Genomic DNA, 16,991 nt, shown 5'->3' on the forward strand with positions numbered 1-16,991 from the left:
CCACCGTCATACACACCGCCATACTTTGAGGGGCCCTGTGCCAGTGCCAATGCGAATGAGTGGGCCCCCCCTTCTTGCTCAGGATCACAGCACTTGCAAAGTTTAAATGCTTACCTCTCCCTGCTCCACCGTTGTGACGTATTCCGCGTTTCCTGGGCCAATGAAAAACTTGAGCCAGCCCTACCCCCCCACAAATTTAGCCAAATGACCCCCAGTTTTCAATGCCTAACTATTATTATAAAGTAAATTAAGATTGACAAGCTTCAGTAATAAGAATTGATGTTTTTGGCATTAAAATGGGCACTGTAGGTGTTTTCCTGTCCTCCACTCTCTGCCGACTTTGATTCCCCATTGACTTGCATTGGGTTTCGTGTTTCAGTCGGCCCCCTACTTTTTGCAATAATCGGCCGCTTTCACCCGACCCGACTTTTGAGAAAGTCAGGTTTCGCGAAACCCTACTCGATCCTAAAAAAGTAAAAGTCATTCAACTCTAGTGCTAACAGTCCATATTTTGGTAATGTTTTGTTAAAATGTATGATATTTTGCACCAAACAACTGGTTTTAGCCTGCAAATGCTATGGCAAACGACTAACCAAAATATTTTGTGCAAGAGTGGACTAATGCAGTATTTGGCTAACTAATACTACATTGGAAAAATGAATATTGTTACCTGGCCAAACAAAAGCAAAAAGTAGTTCCTGAAAGGAAACGTGATTGGTCTAAAGATACCTATGGAAATGTCTTTACAGGTTTTCCTTTTGCATGTGTTGGTACATCGTTGCTGACTGATTACATGGCTGTCCTGTTCTTAATACAGCTGTACAGGTGTCCATCAGCCTCCCCCAAATGATAAAACATGGACATAAAAAGCTTTATTGTAAGGCAGCACCAACAATTGCTGAAGGAGAATCTGTAGTCCCTCATTCTGTCTCTTAGGATTGACACATGGCTTTCCCGATACATTTTGTCGTTTTGCTTTTACAAAAAATTACACATGGAACATGGTTATAATGCTCCTACCATTGTCGTGTTTGGAATCATAGGAGAACTCCAGCTTCCTTTTTATAACAAATTGTCCATCATTTCACACGGTCTGCGATCACTCATTCATCAATCTTTAGATTATGGATTGTCTCTAATCTAAGATGCTATAAAATGTAATTGCAAAATTTTCAGCAAAAACAGTCATAGAAAATTGAACAGTTTCCAGTAAACATTTTTCATGATATTGGGAAAGGGCCATAAAGTCTTAAAAAAATAAATGATCCTAGGGTTCTTTGATAAATAGTCAAATCAGCTTTAGCACCATTGGTATTTTTATGAGTTATGATATTATCTCATCCTGATAAATAAACCTAGTTTATTGAAAACAGGCATCACTCCAAGTATAAAAAAAAATGAAAAGCATGTATTGATGTATGGAGAGTGTAGTAAAATGTAAATTATTACATTGTAAACTGTATCAAGCGCCTTAACATTCTTTATCTGAAATGCCACTTGTTTTATATGTATGGCCTAATAAACACTCCCACTCCCAGATAAGGCTTATTTTTATTCCATATACAGGCATAATTGGTAGACTACAGAGAAAGGAAATGTGCCGTCTAATGTGGTTTCAGATAAAGAACATTTTTTTTCATCTTCTTTTTGTTTCATGTTGATACAAATTTGATCATGTTCAAAATGAGAAAGATCAAGACATCTACTTAAATAATAGAGGCATGCAGGCAAGAATATTTTGTTCTTCTATAACCTGTTACTTAACAAATGTGTTTAGGATCTTAAGGGATCCACTAAAAATATATTAATGACCCATATATTGGATTAGTCATCAATATCGCATTGGTAAATGTCTGGCACTTAGCAACTAGTGATGAGTGAGTGTACTCATTGCTCGGGTTTTCCCGAGCACGCTCGGGTGACCTCCGAGTATTTATGACTGCTCAGAGATTTAGTTTTCATCATACCAGCTAAATGATTTACAGCTACTAGCCGGGCTGAGTACATGTGGGGATTTCCTAGCAACCAGGCAACCCCCAAATGTACTCAGCCTGGCTAGTAGCTGTAAATCATTCAGCTGCCCCGATGAAAACTAAATCTCCAAGCAGTCATAAATACTCGGAGGTCACCCGAGCAACGAGTATACTCGCTCATCACTATTAGCAACCCTTCCGTCACCTGTCACAACCTCTTGAGATGGCTGGATTTAAACACATAGAACTGAGCTGTGCTGCACAGGTACATTTAGTGTGTGGGTGCTGCCAATTACTCAGAATGCCTCCTGTTCAGGTGACCAATATACATTGAAGGGAATTTTGCAGTGCATTTCAGCACCATGTGTTTACAGTCAGCCACTGCTAAAGGTTGTAAGAATTCATTAATGGGGGTGCTGGGCATTGGACATTCACTAGTGATGAGCAAACGTTCTCAGATAAGGCACTATCCAAGCATGTTTGTGTGCTTCGTCATGCTTGGAAAATATTTTCAAGTCCCTGCAGCTGCATGCTTTGCGGCTGTTACACAGCAGCACCACATGCAGAGATTACTTAACAAACAGGCAAACATTGTCTAACAAAAAGGCAAAGTCAAACAGAAAAAGTTGACGTTTGAGCGTGGAAGCCATTGAACAGGTGTAGGGTGACAACCTCCGCAGCAAAGTCGGATAAAGTTAGACCAATTGTAGAATTGATTATATTTTCTATCTTGTGTTCTTAGATGAGTGACTAACCTATCAGTATTCAATTTAAGATTTATATTCCTCTTAACATATTAATATAAAACATCACTTTTATTAAAGATAAGTGTCATGCTGTTTAAGCCGATGATAATTAGGTTTTTCTTGCACTAATTATGTGAGTTTTAAGCTGTGTGCACTAGTTGCATTTTTTCGCATTCTTTCACTATAAAAACATGATAAAAACGCATAAAAATGCATACATATGCATCCCATCAATTATAATGCATTCTGTAATTTTCCACAAAAAAATGCATTGGGGTAAAAAACACATCATGTTCATTAATTTTGCGGATTTTTCATGTTTTTCCCGCTATTTAATGCATTGGGAAGCTCCGGAAAAAATGCGTCAAAAACGCACAAAAAATACATCAAAAACGCATGCGGATTTCTTTCAGAAAATGTCCGGTTTTCTTCAGGAATTTTCTGCAAGAAATCCTGACGTGTGCACATACCCTCATGTTTCTAGATTTGGCCTCTGTATTTCAGCCGTACTTTTTTTTTTGTTTTACTTTATATTGACATGGGTGTATGAGGTATTGTTTTATGAGGAAAGAAATGTTTTTATTTTCAGCAACATTCAGATGTACAGTACAGACCAGAAGTTTGGACACACCTTCTCATTTAAAGATTTTTCTGTATTTTCATGACTATGAAAATTGTACATTCACACTGAAGGCATCAAAACTATGAATTAACACATATGGAATTATATACTTAACAAATAAGTTTGAAACAACTGAAATTATGTCTTATATTCTAGGTTTTTCAAAGTAGCCACCTTTTGCTTTGATGGCTGCTTTGCACACTCTTGCATTCTCTTGATGAGCTTCAAGAGGTAGTCACCAGGAATGGTCTTCCAACATTCTAGAAGGAGTTCCTAGAGATGCTTAGCACTTGTTGGCCCTTTTTCCTTCACTCTGTGGTCCAGCTCACCCCAAACCATCTCTATTGGGTTCAGGTCTGGTGACTGTGGAAGCCAGGTCATCTGGCGTAGTACCCCTTCTTACTCTTTCTTGGTCAAATAGCCCTTACACAGATTGGAGGTGTGTTTGGGGTCATTGCTGACAGGGTCAGCGATGCGTTCATTCTGACCGCGGATGTAATATCCTGTCCGAGTTCAAAAAGAGGTTAACTCCTTCAAAACATATAACGTACATTTATGCTATGTGTTCTGTCCCTGACTTTGATGCAGGTTCACACGTTGAGCCTACATCTTTCCTTGGACATGATGACTGACTTAATCAGTGACAGTGGGATTTAACATGCACTTGCAGGAGGCGCTTCATTCATCCCACCCATTGACGCCTCCCTCATGTGATCGCCGAGCGCTGATGGGTTGTCATGATAGCTGTGGGTCTACAGATGATACTCATGCTTGTCAATATGATACTCCTGTGAACTTCATCCTGTGGCCAACATTTATAAGAGATTCAGATTTCTGCTATATATAGCAGTGCTTCAGCACAGGCAATCAGATGATCGTAAATGTAAAAATATGAACAAGATAAATAAAAGAAACACAAGTTCAAATCACTGCCTTTTGGCAAATTGAAAATGAAAGAATAATAAAAAATGCACATATTTCATATTGTTGTGTTCAGAAATGTCCAATCTATTAAAATCTAAAATAAATTAATCCTATTAGTAATCAATGTAATGAGAAAAAAGATCAAAATGACTGAATTACTTTTTTTTGCAATAAAATGCATTAAGAGCAAATCAAAACATCATAGCTACCTCAAAATAGTATTGGTAAAGGCATCAGCAAGGAATGCAAAAAAGGAGCCCTCACCCAGTTCCATATCCCAAAAAATGAAAACGTTACGGGTCTCAGAAAATGGTGACAAAAGACAAAACATTATTTTCACTAATTAAAAACGAGGGTTTTTTTATCTGCATAATCATACTGACAGGACAGTTTTAACATATAGGACAAATGGTAAATAACCAAAATAAAAAATTGTGGATTTGCACTTTTTTGCATTTTCAATGCACTTGGAATTATTTTCCTGTTTTCCAGTACGCTATATGGTAAAATGAATGGAGTTATTAAAAAATAACAAGTCGTCAAGCAAAAAACAAGCCTTCACATGGCTATAATAAAAATAAAAATGTTATGGCTAGTGTTGAGCGATACCTACCGATATCAAGAAGTATCTGTATCGGATTGGATCGGCCGATATCCAAAAAATATCGGATATCGTCGATACCGATACCCGATACCAATGCAAGTCAATGGGACACAAATATCGGAATGTAAATAAGCCCATTCTGTTCTTCTACATCCTGTTCTGGAGGGGGGGGGGAAATGTGGGCGGTGCATGGGCAGACACGATGCCTGCAACAGTGACAGTGATTGACACATTAGCCAATGATGGGACAGTAGTAGTCCCATCATCCGGCTAATGTGTTCAATGTAAAAAAAACAAAAACAAAACATACATACTACATACATACTACATACATACATACAATACATTCATACATTACATACAAAACATACATACAGACATACAGTACATTAAACATAGATTTTATACTCACCATCACTTGTCACTTTATTCCCCAAAGCCAGTGTCATCTGTAAAAAAGATTAAAATAACAAACAACCAATATACTCCGTGTCCGCCGAAATCCATGAGTGTCCCACGACGATCTCCCATGGAGAATGGCAGCACCAGCTGATGTGACCGCTCTCTAGGGGATTCAGGAACACAATGACGGGAGGAAGATATCCTTCTGCACTGTATTCCTCCGCCGCTGAAAACAAATAGTCTCTAGTCTCACTTTTGGCACTGCTGTGTGAGAAATTTTCCCAGGCAGCAATTGCCATAAAGTAAGACTTTGTCCTAAGTTAACCTCTCAGTGATGCACTGCAGGAGCTATTGTCTCCTGTCAGTGTGTCACTGAGGGTCCTATAGAGCAGTGACATCACCCGATGTCACTATTCTATAGGGGAGATCGTCGTGGGACACTCGTTATTAATTGGACTACGGCGGATAGGTAGTATACGGTTTATTATCTTATGTTTTTTGCAGGCGCTTAAGTATGGTAAGTATGGTTAAATGAAGAATATTAAAATACTTTTTTCTAATGTGTGTGTGATTTATTAACCCTTTATTACTATTGGATTAATAATGAATAGGCATCTTATTGACGCCTCTCCGTTATTAACCCGGCTTAATGTCACCTTACAATAGCAAGGTGACATTAACCCATTATTACCCCATATCCCACCGCTACACAGGAGTGGGAAGAGAGGGGCTAAGTGCCGGAATTGGCGCATTTTACAGATGCACCATTTCTGGGGCGTCTGCGGACTGGTATTTGTAGCCGGGGGGGCCAATATCCATGGCTCCTCTCTAGGCTATGAATATCAGCCCGCAGCTGTCTGCATAGCCTTTCTGGCTATAAAATATAGGGGGACACCATGTCATTTTTTGGGGGGTCCCCTATTTTAATAGCCAGTAAAGGCTATGCAGACAGCTGCAGGCTGATATTCATAGCAGGCTACAAATATTGGCCCCTGGCCATCAGCTTTCCCCCTCTGGCGCAGAAAATTGTGCGGGAGCCTACGCCGTTTATTTCCTTTTTTTTTAAATTCAATGCTCATTAAGGAATCTTTCACACTTGCGTCGGTACGGGTCCGTCGCTATGCGTCGGGCCAAAGTACCGATGCACGTTGTGAAATTTGTGCACGACGTGGGCAGCAGATGCAGTTTTTCAATGCATCCTCTGCCCATTCTGAAGTCCGGGTAGGAGGGGGCGGAGTTTCGGCCGGGCATGTGAGGTAGAAAATGGCGGACGCGACGGACAAAAAACGTTTCGTGCTGATGGTCCACCAAAACATGACGGATCCGTTGCACGATGGACGCAACGTGTGGCCATTCGTCGCGATCCGTCGCTAATACAAGTCTATGGGTAAAAAAAACGCATCCTGCTAGCACATTTGCAGGATCCATTTTTTTCCCAAAATGACGGATTGCAATGGATTGCTAAAAACACAAGTGTGAAAGTAGCCTTAGAAACATCAGCCTTTCTATTATATATCTATGGATATATCGATCTATAGATATATTTATAGACAGATATATCTATAGATACATAGATGTATCTATCCATATATCTGGCTGCTTTCACACATCAGGTTTTTGCCGTCAGGCACAACCCAGCGAGTTTTGAAAAAAACGGATCCGGCGGAAAACACGGATCCGGTGGAAAAAAAATGGATCTGGTGGAAAAAAACGGATCCTGCGGAATAAAACGGATCCTGCAAATGTGCTCGCAGGATGCATTTTTTTCCCCATAGACTTGTATTAGCGACGGATCGCGACGGATGGCCACACGTCGCGTCCGTCTTGCAACGGATCCGTCATGTTTTGGCGGACCGTCAGCATGAAAAATCGTTCAAGTGAACGTTTTTTGTCCGTTGCGTCCTCCATTTTCTACCGCGCATGCGCAGCTGAAACTCTGTCCCCTCCTCCCCAGACTTCAGAATGGGCAGCGGATGCAGTTTTTCAACGCACAAATTTCACAACGTGCGTCGGCCTGACTCATAGCAACAGACCCGTACCGACGCAAGTGTGAAAGAGGCTGTAATGAGCGTTGAATTTAAAAAAATGTAAATGGGAAAAACCCAATTTTTTGCACCAGAGAGGGAAAGCCGACGGCTGGGGCCAATATTTGTAGCCTGCTATGAATATCAGCCTGCAGCTGTCTGCGTAGCCTTTACTGGCTATTAAAATAGGGGGACCCCCCAAAAAATGACGTGGGGTCCCCCTATATTTTATAGCCAGAAAGGCTACGCAGACAGCTGCGGGCTGATATTCATAGCCTAGAGAGGAGCCATGGATATTGCCCCCCCCGCTACAAATACCAGTCCGCAGCCACCCCAGAAATGGCGCATCTGTAAGATGCACCAATTCCAGCTCTTAGCTTCTCTCTTCCCACTCCCGTGTAGCGGTGGGATATGGGGTAATAAGGGGTTAATGCCACCTTGCTATTGTAAGGTGACATTAAGCCGGGTTAATAACGGAGAGGCGTCAATAAGACGCCTATCCATTATTAATCCAATAGTAGGAAAGGGTTAATAAATCACACACACATTAGAAAAAAGTATTTTAATATTCTTCATTTAACCATACTTACCATACTTAAGCGCCTGCAAAAAACATAAAATAATAAACCGTATACTACCTATCCGCCGTAGTCCAATTAATAATGAGTGTCCTACGACGATCTCCCCTATAGAACAGTGACATCGGGTGATGTCACTGCTCTATTGGACCCTCAGTGACACACTGACAGGAGACAATGGCTCCTGCAGTGCATCACTGAGAGGATACCTTAGGACAAAGTCTCACTTTATGGCAATTGCTGCCTGGGAAAATTTCTCACACAGCAATGCCAAAAGTGAGACTAGGGACTATTTGTTTTACAGCGGCAGAGGAATACAATGCGGAAGGATACCTTCCTCCTGTAATTGTGTTCATGGAGCCCCTAGAGAGCGGTCACATCAGCTGATGCTGCCGTTCTCCACGGGAGATCATCGTGGGACACTCATGGATTTCTGCGGACACGGAGTATATTGGTTGTTTGTTATTTTAATCTTTTTTACAGATGACACTGGCTTTGGGGAACAAAGTGACAAGTGATGGTGAGTATAAAATCTATGTTTAATGTACTGTATGTCTGTATGTATGTATTGTATGTAATGTATGTATGTATTGTATGTAATGTATTTATGTATTGTATGTAGTATGTATGTAGTATGTATGTAGTATTTTTTTTTACATTCAACACATTAGCCAAATGATGGGACTACTACTGTCCCATCATTGGCTAATGTGTCAATCACTGTCACTGTTGCAGGAATCGTCTGATGGGACTTGTAGTCAGAGCCCCGGCACGCCGCACAGAGCCCCGGCATGCTGCGCAGAGCCCCGGCACACCACACAGAGCTCCGGCAGGCACGCACAGAGCCCCGGCAGGCCTGCATAGACCCCGCCTGCACACACACAAGCAGTCGCTGCCCACGCACCGCCCACACTCCATTATTGTCATAATTGCACTGTGGGAACTTCCGATTCCGGTATCCGATATCGCAAAAATATCGGAACTCAGTATCGGAATTCCGATACAGTGAATATCGGCGATACCCGATATTTGCAGTATAAGAATGCTCAACACTAGTTATGGCTCTTGGAAAAAGGGGAGGACAAAACTAAATAGAAAAAATGGAAAATGGCAAGAGGTGAAGGGTTAAAATATTAACCCCTTTATTACCCAAGCCTGTTTTAAAAATTGCACCCCTCAAAGTCTTCAAAATCACATTAAAAAATGTATTAACCCTTCTGGTGCTTCACAGGAACTAAATCAATCATGCTTTGTGGGAGCAGCACTGTAGGGTCATGATATTGTGCATGTTGAGGATACTGTGGAGGAATTCACTGTGGAAGTATCAAACTGTGTTTTGGAGGCACTTTTGCTGGCATCATACCTTTTGGAGGTCATCATTAAAGGTGTATCTTAGTGTATAAAAAAGTTATTCTTTTACTGCTGCGAAGCTATGACACTTGCTCTTTTGTGAGAACACTGAATATTATTATTTTTTTGTGGCGAGGGTGTGAGAATAAGGACTCTGCTATGTGGCTCCATGATTTCAATGTACATCCTTGCCTTACACTATACAGGTGCTTCTTTCAAAATTAGAATATCATCGAGAAGGTAATTTATTTCAGGTCTTCAATATGAAAAGTGAAACTCATTTAATATAGAGTCTTTACAAATAGAGTGATCTATTTCAAGTGTTAATTTCTGTTAATGTTGATGATTATGGCTTACAACAAATGAAAACTCAAAAGTCATTATCTCAGTAAATTAGAATAATTAACAATAAACACCTGCAAAGGCTTCCTAAGAATTTAAAAAGGTCACATAGTCTGTTTCAATAGGCACCACAATCATGGGGAAGACTGACTTGACAGATGTCCAGAAGGCAGTCATTGCCACACTCCACAAGGTGAGTAAGCTGCAAAAGGTCATTGCTAAAAAAAACATGGAGAACTGAAGTGAGAGAAAATTACTCAAAGTATTCTAAAACAGTGGTAGCTTAGGATGACAAAGTGGTAGCTTTGAAGAGAGAAAACTGTACTTATAATTTATTTTTACTCTATCTACATCAGTTTTAAGCAGTTTTTTGTTGTGAAGGTTCCCTTTATACAACCATTGAGATATATGTATTATATCATTCTTTCTGCTTGCAATCACCAGGAGGAGACTACTTTACAAGCACCTATAGGTTTCCCATTAAACTGAATAATAAATTATTATGTGCAGAGCTCTCCTTAGGAGCAGCAGAAATAATTTTATCATCCTTATATATTATTTCTAAACTCTCTTTTTTGGTGATTACTTTGTATCTCCGTTCATACTGCACCCACACACACAAATGATACACCATTTGAAATATAAACTTGCCCCCTTCAGCACGAAAATAACTAAACATACCACACATCCACAATGCGATCACAAAATACAGTTTAAACATTAATTTTCATAAACCTACACTCAGGAAAAATTACCTGCAGGTGGCACCACAATACCCCAAAGCTCACTACCACAAAGCTGCTTACAGACATCACAAACAAATCCTAACATTTTCCTTGGGGCTTTCCAGCTTGCCAAACTCTTTGCCCAGCTGATTTCAAGCACATTGGAGGATTGCACACTTCACTGCAGGTGAGTCACATATGCAAACACATTTGTAAACATGCATTGCCTATTCAATTGCACACTTGCTCCATTTATACTCCACTGACACATATAAATGATATACCTTTTCAAAGGTCAAATTACCTGCAGGTGGCATTTGCCTTGGGGTCTTGCCAGCTTGCCGAAGTGCTTGCCCAGCCTTTTTCAGGCAAATTTGAGGATTGCACACTTCACTGCAGGTGAGTCACATATGCAAACACATTTGTAAACATGCACTGCTTTTTTAGTGATTACTTCGCCCCACACACACAAATAATACACCATTTGAAAGATAAACTTGCCCCCTTCAGCAAGAAAAGTCACAAACAAGCCACACATTCACGATTTGATCAATAAATGCAGTTTAAACATTAATTTTCGAAAACCTGCAGAAAAAAACAATAACCTGCAGGTTGCACCACAACCTCAAGACATTTTTTTTGCCTCTACTTATCAAACCAATTTATTGTATCACCAATCTACATATGTAAATATCTCTCTGTGTTCATCATCTCACACACAAATGGTGAGTCACATATGCAAGCACATTTGAAAAGATGCACTGCTTTTTCGGTGATTACTTCATCACACAAATAATACATTATTTGAAAGGTAAACTTGCCCCCATCAGCAAGAAAAGATGGAAAATAACCTGCTGGTGGCATCCCAACTTCAAGACTTTTTTTAGCCTCTACTTATCAAACCAATTTATTGTATTACCAATCTACATATATAAATACATCTCTGTGTTCATCTCATTAAATACATTAACATTTGACAAACTTGATTTTCCTGTAATTGCCTGCGCCTCCGACGACCAATGTGCATAAATTTTGCACGGGCCAACTAGTCCTAATGAATTGCTTACCCAGAATAAAGTGTTAAAAAATTAAAAAGAAAGTTATAGGATGTTCTTAGAGGTTGTATCTGTAGAATTTAAGTATTAATTTAACAAGCTTCAGATGTAAGTGATGAATTTCTACAGCAAAAAAGGTTTACAACACAGATCTATCACAGATATACATCCTGGGTACAACATCATATTTTTTATTTAATAATGTCATAAGAGAGGCCTCCGAAAATATCCTGTGTGAAGAAACATTGGAGTTGCTAGAGGCTGATGCAGCAATGTGTAATATTTGTAAGCTCAAAGTTATAGGTAATAAATAATAAAATCTCCAGTCTATCAGTGCCAAGGTAATCCTCATAAGAGAGTCACAATTAGAAAGCTCTAAAATAATTTTGTGTTATGTGTCAAAGTGATACACACATTAGATTGACATATGTTTTCCCATATGGGCATTTGTTCCCATGAGCCGATTTGGTAACAGAGACATCTGCAACACGTTAGTCGTCACAATACAAAATACAGTGACTCAGCATAGGCTGCTCTTCAGCGCACAGAGGAGTATAGCAGCTGCAATTGAGAAAACTGAGATAAGTGTTATCTATTTAAATCGGATCTGCATGCTGCAAGAAAGAGAAGGAAAATGTGAATGAAAATTGTGTAACTTAAGATTCTAAACATTCAAAATACTTTTTTCCTCTTTGAACAGGATAAAAATGTTTCCTTTCCACTGACAATCAGAAATGATAGAATATATACTGTGAAGTGTCCAATATTCTTGTGTTTACACTGCTACGCATCAAGAATAAAACATAAGCGCTCTAAAAACTCATTACTAGTGTTGAGAATTCCGATACCGCAAGAATCGGGTATGGGCCGATACTTGCCGTATCGGAATTCCGATACCGAGATCCCATACTTTTGTTGTATCGGGAATCGGTATCGGGACCATATTAATGTGTAAAATAAAGAATTAAAATAAAAAATATTGATATACTCACCTCTCCGACGCAGCCTGGACATCACCGCTGGTAACCGGCAGCCCGCTTTGTTTAAAATGAGCGCGTTCAGTACCTTCCATGATGTCACGGCTTCTGATTGGTCGTGTGCTGCTCATGTGACCGCCACGCGACCAATCACAGGCCGCGACGTCATCCCTCAGGTCCTAAATTCCCTTCTAGGAATTTAGGACCTGAAGGATGACGTCACGGCTTCTGATTGGTCGCGAGGCGGTCACATGAGCGGCACGCGACCAATCAGAAGCCGTGACAACATGGAAGGTACTGAACGCGCTCATTTTAAGCAAAGCAGGCTGCCGGTTACCAGCGGTGATGTCCAGGCTGCGTCGGAGAGGTGAGTATATCAATATTTTTTATTTTAATTCTTTATTTTACACATTAATATGGTTCCCAGGGCCTGAAGGAGAGTTTCCTCTCTTTCAGACCCTGGGAACCATCAGGGATACCTTCCAATACTTGAGTCCCATTGACTTGTATTGGTATCGGGTATCGGTATCGGATTAGATCCGATACTTTGCCGGTATCGGCCGATACTTTCCGATACCGATACTTTCAAGTATCGGACGGTATCGCTCAACACTACTCATTACATTACATTAGAAAGTCTACCGTATGAGTTAAAGAATTTGCTATTTTTATTCTACATTTACAAAAACAACAATATTTATTTTTAAATTCGGAAACGGGGGGTAGAGTAATTCAAGTTTTTGTATTTTTAATATTTGTAAAAAACTTGCCATTATATAATATATATATACATATACATATATAATGGGATAGCGCCCTTTATATGCCACTCTCATAGGTTAATAGCAACATTTAAGGGTATGTGTCCACGTTCAGGATTACATCAGGATTTGGTCAGGATTTTACGTCAGTATTTGTAAGCCAAAACCAGAAGTGGGTGATAAATGCAGAATTGGTGCACGTGTTTCTATTATACTTTTCCTCTAATTGTTCCACTCCTGGTTTTGGCTTACAAATACTGATGGAAAATCCTGACCAAATCCTGATGCAATCCTGAACGTGGACACATACGCTAACAGTAGCGATTTAAGCAAGCTCTGGTCACTGCTGTTACAGGCGGAGCTGGCTATAAAGTACAGAGAATCTGCCAGGTATAATGATGCCTAGCTCCATACATGTGCACCCAACAAGGGGTTGCATTTCATCACACAGAACCCATTTAATAATTACAAAAAATCTGTGAATAACATACTAACATACTGCAACAGCACTATTTCACCAGTAATGTTGTAGATAGACACTTTTGCTAGATAGACAAAGTAGCAGTTTGCAACAGTATTGACAAAAAATGAAAAATTATAGGAATCCAAATTCTCATTTCTTACGCTGCATGTTTTGTAACAGAAGGGGAGTCTTCTACATTAGTTAATTAACTGTACTGATTAATTATTATTTCTCTTTAAATGATCTTTATTGTTGTTCCATAATGGTGCTTTGTTGCTTTACCAGTTTTAAGAAAACACTGTGAACCTGAGGATGATATAGAATAGAAACCTAGTTCTTACATGAAGATGCTGACAGAGAGCCAATAATGACCCCACTACACACGCTGTATGGTTTCAATTACAGCTTTATATGAGTAGACAGCATGGGGCCAGAGAGGAACAATTGTAACAATCCAAATGGTTCTCTACTTCAAGGTTCAGATAACTAAGAATTTTCTTTTGTCTTTCCTATTAATGTTTACTTTATTTCTACTTTGTCTCCTGTTTGAAGATAGGCATTTTAGCATTTGAATACAGAAAAATATTAACTTTAAAGCTTGTTCTGTAATAACCTGACATTTCCAGTTTTAAATCATATTAAAATTCATTTTCTTTTCTGTAATCTAAAATAAAGTTGAAGTTGTTTAGGAAAGTGGAATAATTCACTCCTTTGAAAAACAAAGGACAAACTCAAGGAGACAAAATAGTATTTTGTTCTTTTGATAAAGCATATAAAAGTTTAGATGAAAGGTATAAACCAGGGGGAAAAGCCTTAATGATTGAATCATCCTTTCTTCAAAGAAATCAGATATTTTTTGTTTTCAAATGTAAACACTTTAGACCTCTTCTTTTTCTCTGCACCAAGGATTCAGTTTTTTCTAATGTCCAGTGAACATGAAGATTAGTTCAAATATTCCTAGAAAAAAATACTAAATTAGTATCTCTTTACAATTTGATTTTGCATTCCATCTATATTGAAAAATATTGATGACTTGTAGCATCAGATATTTATATTTTCTCTAGATATAAAGTAAAGTATATTCACAACAATTATATTTTCGCAATTTTCCCCTAAAAATTGTTGTAAAAGGTCTCTGAAAGAAGACACATTTAACCCCTTAATGACAGAGCCAATTTGGTACTTAATGACCGAGCCAATATTTACAATTCTGACCACTGTCACTTTATGAGGTTATAACTCTGGAATGCTTTAACAGATCCTGCTGTACTTCATGTTATTGGTAACATTTCTTCAATATTGCTTGCGATTATTTATGAAAAAAATAGAAATATGGCGAAAATGTTTAAAATTTTGCAATTTTCAAAATTTGTATTTTTATGCCCTTAAATCAGAGAGATATGTCACAAAAAATAGTTAACAAATAACATTTCCCATATGTCTACTTTACATCAGCACAATTTTGGAAACAATTTTTTTTTTTTGTTAGGGAGTTATAAGGGTTAAAAGTTGACCAGCAATTTCTCTTTTTTCCTCTCCATTTGTTTTTAGGGACCGCATCACATTTGAAGTAATTTTGAGGGGTCTATATGATAGAAAATAACCAAGTGTGACACCATTCTAAAAACTGCACCCCTCAAGGTGCTCATAAACACATTCAGGAAGTTTATTAACCCTTTACGTGCTTCACAGGAACTGAAACAATGTGGAAGGAAAAAATGAACATTTAACTTTTTTTGCAAACATTTTACTTCAAAACCATTTTTTTTTATTTTCACAAGTGACTCCATTTTGGAAACTAGACCCCTTAAGGAACTTATCTAGATGTGTGGTGAGCACTTTAAACCCCCAGGTGCTTCACGGAAGTTTATAACGTAGAGCCGTGAAAATAAAAAATCACATTTTTTCTACAAAAATGATCTTTCTGCCCCAAAATTTTTATTTTGACAAGAGTAACAGGAGAAATTAGACCACAAAAGTTGTTGTGCAATTTCTCCTGAGTACGTCGATACCCCATATGTGGGGGTAAACCACTGTTTGGGCGCACCACAGAGCTTGGAAGAGAAGGAGTGCCGTTTTACTTTTTCAATGTAGAATTGGCTGGAATTGAGATCGGACACCATGTCGCGTTTGGAGAGCTACTGATGTGCCTAAACAGTAGAAACTCCCCACAAGTGACCCATTTTGGAAACTAGACCCCTTAAGGAACTTAGATGTGTGGTGAGCACTTTAAACCCCCAAGTGCTTCACAGAAATTTATTAAGTAGAGCCGTGAAAATAAAAAATCCTTTTTTTTCCCTCAAAAATGATTTTTTAGCATGCAATTTTTTATTTTATCAAGGGTAACAGGAGACATTGGACCCCAAAATCTGTTGACCAGTTTGTCCTGAGTATGCTGATACCCCATATGTTGGAGGGCACTGTTTGGGCACCCATCGCGGAAGAGAAGGAGCGCCGCTTGGAATGCACATTTTGATGGGATGGTCTGCGGGCGTCATGTTGCATTTGCAGAGCTCCTGATGTACCTAAACAGTAGAAACCCCCCACAAGTGACCCCATTTTGGAAACTAGACCCCACAAAGAGCTTATCTAGATGTGTAATGAGCACAAAGAACCCCCAACTGCTTCACAGAAGTTTATAATGTAAAGCCATGAAAATAAAAAAAATCATATTTTTTCCACAAAAATGATCTTTTCACCCCAATATTTTTACTTTCACAAGGGTAACAGGAGAAATTGGACTGCAAAATTTATTGTGCAATTTATGCTGAGTAGTCTGATACCCCATATGTGGGGGTAAACACTGTTTGGGCGCATGGCAGAGCTCGGAAGGGAAGGAGCGCCATTTTGGAATGCAGACTTTGATAGAATGGTCTGTGGGCATTATGTTGCGTTTGCAGAGCTCCTGATGTACCTAAACAGTAGAAATCCCCTACAAGTGACCCCATTTTGGAAACTAGACCCCCCAAGGAACTTATCTAGATGTGTGGTGAGAACTTTGAATGCCCAAGTGCTTCACAGAAGTTTATAATGCAGCGTTGTCAAAATAAAAAATATTTTTTTTCCACAAAAATGATTTTTTAGCCCCCAAGTTTTTATTTTCACAAGGGTAACAAGAGAAATTGGACCCCAAAAGTTGTTGTCCAATTTGTCCTGAGTACAATGACACCCCATGTGTGGGGGGACCACTGTTTAGGCGCATGGCAGAGCTTGGAAGGGAAGGAGCGCCATTTTGGAATGCAGACTTTGATAGAATGGTCTGCGGGTGTTATGTTGCGTTTGCAGAGCCCCTGATGTACCTGAACAGTAAAACCCCCCACAAGTGACCCCATTTTGGAAACTAGACCCCCAAAGAACTTATCTAGATGTCTGGTGAGAACTTTGAATGCCCAAGTGCTTCACAGAAGTTTATAATGCAGCGTTGTCAAAATAAAAAATATTTTTT

The sequence above is a fragment of the Ranitomeya variabilis genome, chromosome 5 (assembly GCF_051348905.1).
Source record: "Ranitomeya variabilis isolate aRanVar5 chromosome 5, aRanVar5.hap1, whole genome shotgun sequence".
NCBI classification, from domain to species: domain Eukaryota; kingdom Metazoa; phylum Chordata; class Amphibia; order Anura; family Dendrobatidae; genus Ranitomeya; species Ranitomeya variabilis.